Here is a 5392-nt window from a genome sequence, read left to right as displayed (position 1 = left end):
CATGGCGGTCTGGGTGCTTATCGCTGCTATTATAGGGGCACCCCGGCAGACGCAAAAAAAAAAAAATTTTTTTTCGACATTCTTTCTTGCTCGTCGACCTCGGGTGACCCAGGTCGCAGTGGGAGCCGCGCACGAAAGCGGCGTCGCGAGACGGCTTCGCGGTCGCTAGTCGCACGAGCTCGGCAACCGCGTCTGCCGGGGCGGAGTTCGGGACGCCGACGGCTAAGTGGGAACCGCCGCTCGGATGTTCGCCGTTTGTGGCCGAGTGAGTGCTGGCACTCCGGCGAAGCCAAACGGGGCCGATTCCGGCACGATATCGGCGTCTTTCTACGTGCTCGCCGGCGACCGTCGCACGAGTACGGCAAAGTGCGTCTGCCGGGGCGGGGTTTGCGACGCGTACGCAATAGTGAGAACCGTCGCTCGGATGTTCGTCGTCTTTCGCCGAGCCAGTGCTGGCACTCCGGCGAAGCCGAACGGAGCCGATTCGGGCACGATATCGGCGTCTTTCCACGTGCTCGCCGGCGACCGTCGCACGAGTACGGTAAACCGCGTCAGCCGGGGCGGAGTTCGGGACGCCGATGCGAAAGTGGGAAGCGCCGCTCGGATCTTCGCCGTTTTTGGAGGAGTCAGTGGCGGCACTCCGGTGAAGCCAAGGTGCGCCAATTCGCGCACGATATCGGCGTCTTTCGACGTGCCCGCCGGCCACCGTCGCACGAGTACGGCAAACCTCGTCTGCCGGGGCGGGGTTTGCGACGCCGACGCAAAAGTGGGAACCGCCGCTCGGATGTTCGCCGTTTTTGGCAGAGTGAGTGCTGGCACTCCGGCGAAGCGAAAGAGCGTGAATGCGCCCACGAAAGTAGCGTATTTGGACGTGCTTGACGGCGACCGCCGCAGGAGTACGAAAAACCACGTCAGCCGGGGCGAGCGACCCACGGCGGTCTGGGTGCTTATCGCTGCTATTATAGGGGCACCCCGGCAGACGCAGAAAGAAAAAAAAAAAAAAAATGGGGACATGGCGTGCGTCACCGTGCGGCTTCGCAGCGTTGCCGAAGTCGCCGAGCCCTTCGACTGAGCCGAACGGCGGACAGGGAACGTTGGTCGGCCGTTCTAACCTGTCGGTGCCACGCCGAGACGTCGTTAAGGAAAACCGCGTCGTGGGCCTCTACGACGCCGTCGAGTCGTTGTACGTTTGGTGTCCAGCGTGTCGGCGGCGAGTAGCGGACACGTCGTTCACGACTTCGGTCTTTCGCAGTCGACGCGAACTTGCGGAGAGTCGTGGTGCCTCACGTTTTCGGCAGAAACCGCGGCGGAATTTTCCCGTGCGTGCGCGCACGACCTCGGTGCTGTGCCGTCAGCGTAGTGTTGCACAAACTCGTGGCCTACCCAAGGTGCGGTACGTTTGCGGCCGTATCCTCGGTGGGAATTTCGTGAGTAGGGTCGCAAATTCTACGACCTCGGCGGGTTTGAGAGCGACGTAGACTTGTGGCACGCTCAACGTGCCACACGTTTCGGGGCACACCCGCGGTGAAATTTTCTCGAGTACGCTCGTATTAGTGCCCAAGGAGGTCTGGGTACTTATCGCTGCTATTATGTGGGGGTTCTCGTGAGCGGCGTACGCGAAAGCGACCGGGTGTCTGATATGCGGCGGGCTTCGGCCTCGTCAAGCGTGTCCTCGGGTCTGCTCCAGGGGAATCCACGGCAGTCGTCTGCAGCCTCATCCGCTTGATGCGTTAGGGGCTGGTTGTCGGACGGTGCCGTTTTACCACGATATCGAGGTGTGTTCCGTGTCGTCCTCGGGCGATTCAGATGCGAAAGCGCCGAAGACGCGGGCGTGACCCGTCGTCTGGCGGCTTTGCAGTCTCGGCTCCGTTGCTAGTTCCGGCCGGTCCACCGACAGTGCAGCGGGCTTGGGCAACCCGCACGGCGCGACCGAGTCGATGCAACGAAAAAGAGCGAGCATGAACGTGCTTCTTGCCGCACGGCTCCCACTCGTCTTTCGGGAAGGTTGTGCCGTAGCGAGCTCGAACGCCGTCATCTCGGAGTGCAAAATAAGCGTGTTGGGGCGCCTGAAGGTGGCCTCCGCCGCACACAGACTGCGTCCGGCCCGCCGAAGGCGAGGACGGACGCGCAGTCGAACGATTACCTGGTTGATCCTGCCAGTAATCATATGCTTGTCTCAAAGATTAAGCCATGCATGTCTAAGTACATGCCGAAATAAGGCGAAACCGCGAATGGCTCATTAAATCAGTTATGGTTCCTTAGATCGTTTCTTCCTACTTGGATAACTGTGGCAATTCTAGAGCTAATACATGCAGTGAGCCTGGAGCCCTTTGGGTAACGGGTGCTTTTATTAGACCAAGATCGATCGGGTTTCGGCCCGTATTGTGTGGTGACTCTGGATAACTTTGTGCTGATCGCATGGCCACGAGCCGGCGACGTTTCTTTCAAGTGTCTGCCTTATCAACTTTCGATGGTAGGTTACTTGCTTACCATGGTTGTTACGGGTAACGGAGAATCAGGGTTCGATTCCGGAGAGGGAGCCTGAGAAACGGCTACCACATCCAAGGAAGGCAGCAGGCGCGCAAATTACCCACTCCCGGCACGGGGAGGTAGTGACGAAAAATAACAATACGGGACTCTTTTGAGGCCCCGTAATTGAAATGAGTACACTCTAAATCCTTTAACGAGGATCAATTGGAGGGCAAGTCTGGTGCCAGCAGCCGCGGTAATTCCAGCTCCAATAGCGTATACTAAAGCTGCTGCGGTTAAAAAGCTCGTAGTTGGATCTCAGTTCCAGACGAGTAGTGCATCTACCCGATGCGACGGCTCGGACTGAACATCATGCCGGTTCTTTCTTGGTGCACTTCATTGTGTGCCTCGAGATGGCCGGTGCTTTTACTTTGAAAAAATTAGAGTGCTCAACGCAGGCGAGTCGCCTGAATAAACTTGCATGGAATAATAGAACAAGACCTCGTTTCTGTTCTGTTGGTTTTTGGAATACGAGGTAATGATTAAGAGGGACGGACGGGGGCATTCGTATTGCGGCGCTAGAGGTGAAATTCTTGGACCGTCGCAAGACGAACTACTGCGAAAGCATTTGCCAAGAATGTTTTCATTGATCAAGAACGAAAGTCAGAGGTTCGAAGGCGATCAGATACCGCCCTAGTTCTGACCATAAACGATGCCAACCAGCGATCCGCCTGAGTTACTCAAATGACTCGGCGGGCAGCTTCCGGGAAACCAAAGTATTTGGGTTCCGGGGGAAGTATGGTTGCAAAGCTGAAACTTAAAGGAATTGACGGAAGGGCACCACCAGGAGTGGAGCCTGCGGCTTAATTTGACTCAACACGGGAAAACTTACCCGGCCCGGACACTGGGAGGATTGACAGATTGAGAGCTCTTTCTTGATTCGGTGGATGGTGGTGCATGGCCGTTCTTAGTTGGTGGAGCGATTTGTCTGGTTAATTCCGATAACGAACGAGACTCTAGCCTATTAAATAGGTGCGGGGTTCCCAGCACCTTACAACCTTCTTAGAGGGACAAGCGGCTCCTAGCCGCACGAAACAGAGCAATAACAGGTCTGTGATGCCCTTAGATGTCCGGGGCCGCACGCGCGCTACACTGAAGGAAGCAGCGTGTCTTTATCCCTGTCTGAAAAGACTGGGTAACCCGTGGAACTTCTTTCGTGATTGGGATAGGGGCTTGCAATTGTTCCCCTTGAACGAGGAATTCCCAGTAAGCGCGAGTCATAAGCTCGCGTTGATTACGTCCCTGCCCTTTGTACACACCGCCCGTCGCTACTACCGATTGAATGATTTAGTGAGGTCTTCGGACCGATGTCCGGCGCGGCCTTTCGGTTGCGCCGGTCTGTTGGAAAGATGACCAAACTTGATCATTTAGAGGAAGTAAAAGTCGTAACAAGGTTTCCGTAGGTGAACCTGCGGAAGGATCATTAACGGATTGTGAAGGGTGAGCGCCTCAGCTGCGTCTGCGCCCGACACTTTCTGCCGCTGACCCCGTTTGGACGCGGGGTCGGCTTTTCCCCACGGGGCTGCCTGAATGTGGAGCGGCACCCCGTGACAAATTGTTGCGCCCAGCGGACGCCAACACCGCGACCTTGGACGGTCGGCCAGGTGGCGGACGCGGGTACAAACGGCGCAACGCACTCATAGGTCGGCTTTCGACCCGCCACTGCACCGTGGCTCGAAGCGCTCGAAATGCGCGACCCGACCGCTGCGGGACCGCCTAGTACTGTAAACAGGAGCGGCGGAGCGCGAACGGCGAGTCGTGGTTACGTCGGTAGAAGGCGAGGCTGCGCGTTCCCGAAACGCCAGCCGAGTGCCCTCCCGACCGTTCGAGCGTGCAAGAACGAGACCCGACAATCGCGCGGCGACTGCCAAGTACGAGAGGAACGGCACAAGCGTCGGCGGTCGGTCAAGGAACTGGCGATGTGACGGGTCCGCTGTGCACCAGTGCATACCGTCCCGCCGTCCGCGGCAAGCGCCTCCGCGTCCTCGGGTGACGGAGGCTGCCGGTCGGTTCTTGCAGGCGAGGGATCTCGCTGGCACCGGTTCGCGTTGACGCGCGGCCGGTCATGGCACGGCGATGCGACGGCCGAGGTGCGCAGTACTCGATGGAGGAACCGCACGCTCCGATGACCGTCCCGCCCTCCGCGGCGTATGCGTACCGACCGTAATGGTTGCAGCAGCGCCGGCCGGCTTTTGAATTCGCCACACGAAACACGGTGCGAGATCGCGGTTAGGGGAGCGTCGACGTTGCCAGGCGTTTTGCTTGCTGCCGAGGGAAAGGCGGCACGGCCACGTCGCGCTCGTCGCGATTAGCGGGTCTGCGCGCTTTGGGAAGGTGCCGCAACGACTTGCCGAAAGAGGAAGCACGGAAGAACGAGGGACTTGGACGTCCCGACAATTGAACGCACTTGCGGCCAGGCCCTTGCTGGCTTCGTTCTTCCGCCTCGAGTAGGCTCGTACGCGGCTCCGGCGCCGAAAGTGGTCCTTGGCACCGACTTCGGTGGACGTGGGAAGTGCCGCGCAAGTACGGCGCGCCTGGCTCCACCTGTTGGCTAAAGTAGGCAGCCGGATCGGCATTTTGGTGTGCGGTGGCAAACCGTGGATGCGAAAAAAGCTTGTGCGATTTCGTGGAACAAAAAGCGGGGGTCCCCCTTTTTATGCGGAGGAGACCGACCCGCCTGCCGTGGTGAACCGCGACGCCACGGTAAAAACGGGAGAGGCTTGTCGATGGGACCGTGCATCCCGCGCTCCACGGAGGCCGGGAGGCGGCCGCCCGAGGAAATGTGTAGCCGTCGAGGCCCGCATCTGCGTGCACTCTTATCCAAATGGGTGTACCGCAGGCATTTTCTGGTTAGGCGGGCCAA

At 58.8% G+C, this 5392-nt stretch overlaps 1 non-coding gene across 1 annotated transcript; it reads left to right on the top strand.

The window, feature by feature from the left end:
• The first annotated feature begins 2140 nt into the window (after nucleotides 1-2140).
• On the top strand, nucleotides 2141-3955 carry LOC142796067 (small subunit ribosomal RNA). The gene has a single exon (XR_012893519.1). It is a non-coding gene; the product is annotated as a small subunit ribosomal RNA (ribosomal RNA).
• Nucleotides 3956-5392: the final 1437 nt, after the last annotated feature.

The sequence above is a fragment of the Rhipicephalus microplus genome, unplaced genomic scaffold, assembly GCF_043290135.1.
Source record: "Rhipicephalus microplus isolate Deutch F79 unplaced genomic scaffold, USDA_Rmic scaffold_1065, whole genome shotgun sequence".
Lineage (NCBI taxonomy): Eukaryota > Metazoa > Arthropoda > Arachnida > Ixodida > Ixodidae > Rhipicephalus > Rhipicephalus microplus.
Note: the sequence above shows the minus strand (reverse complement) of the source record. Positions and strands in the feature narration are given on the sequence as shown.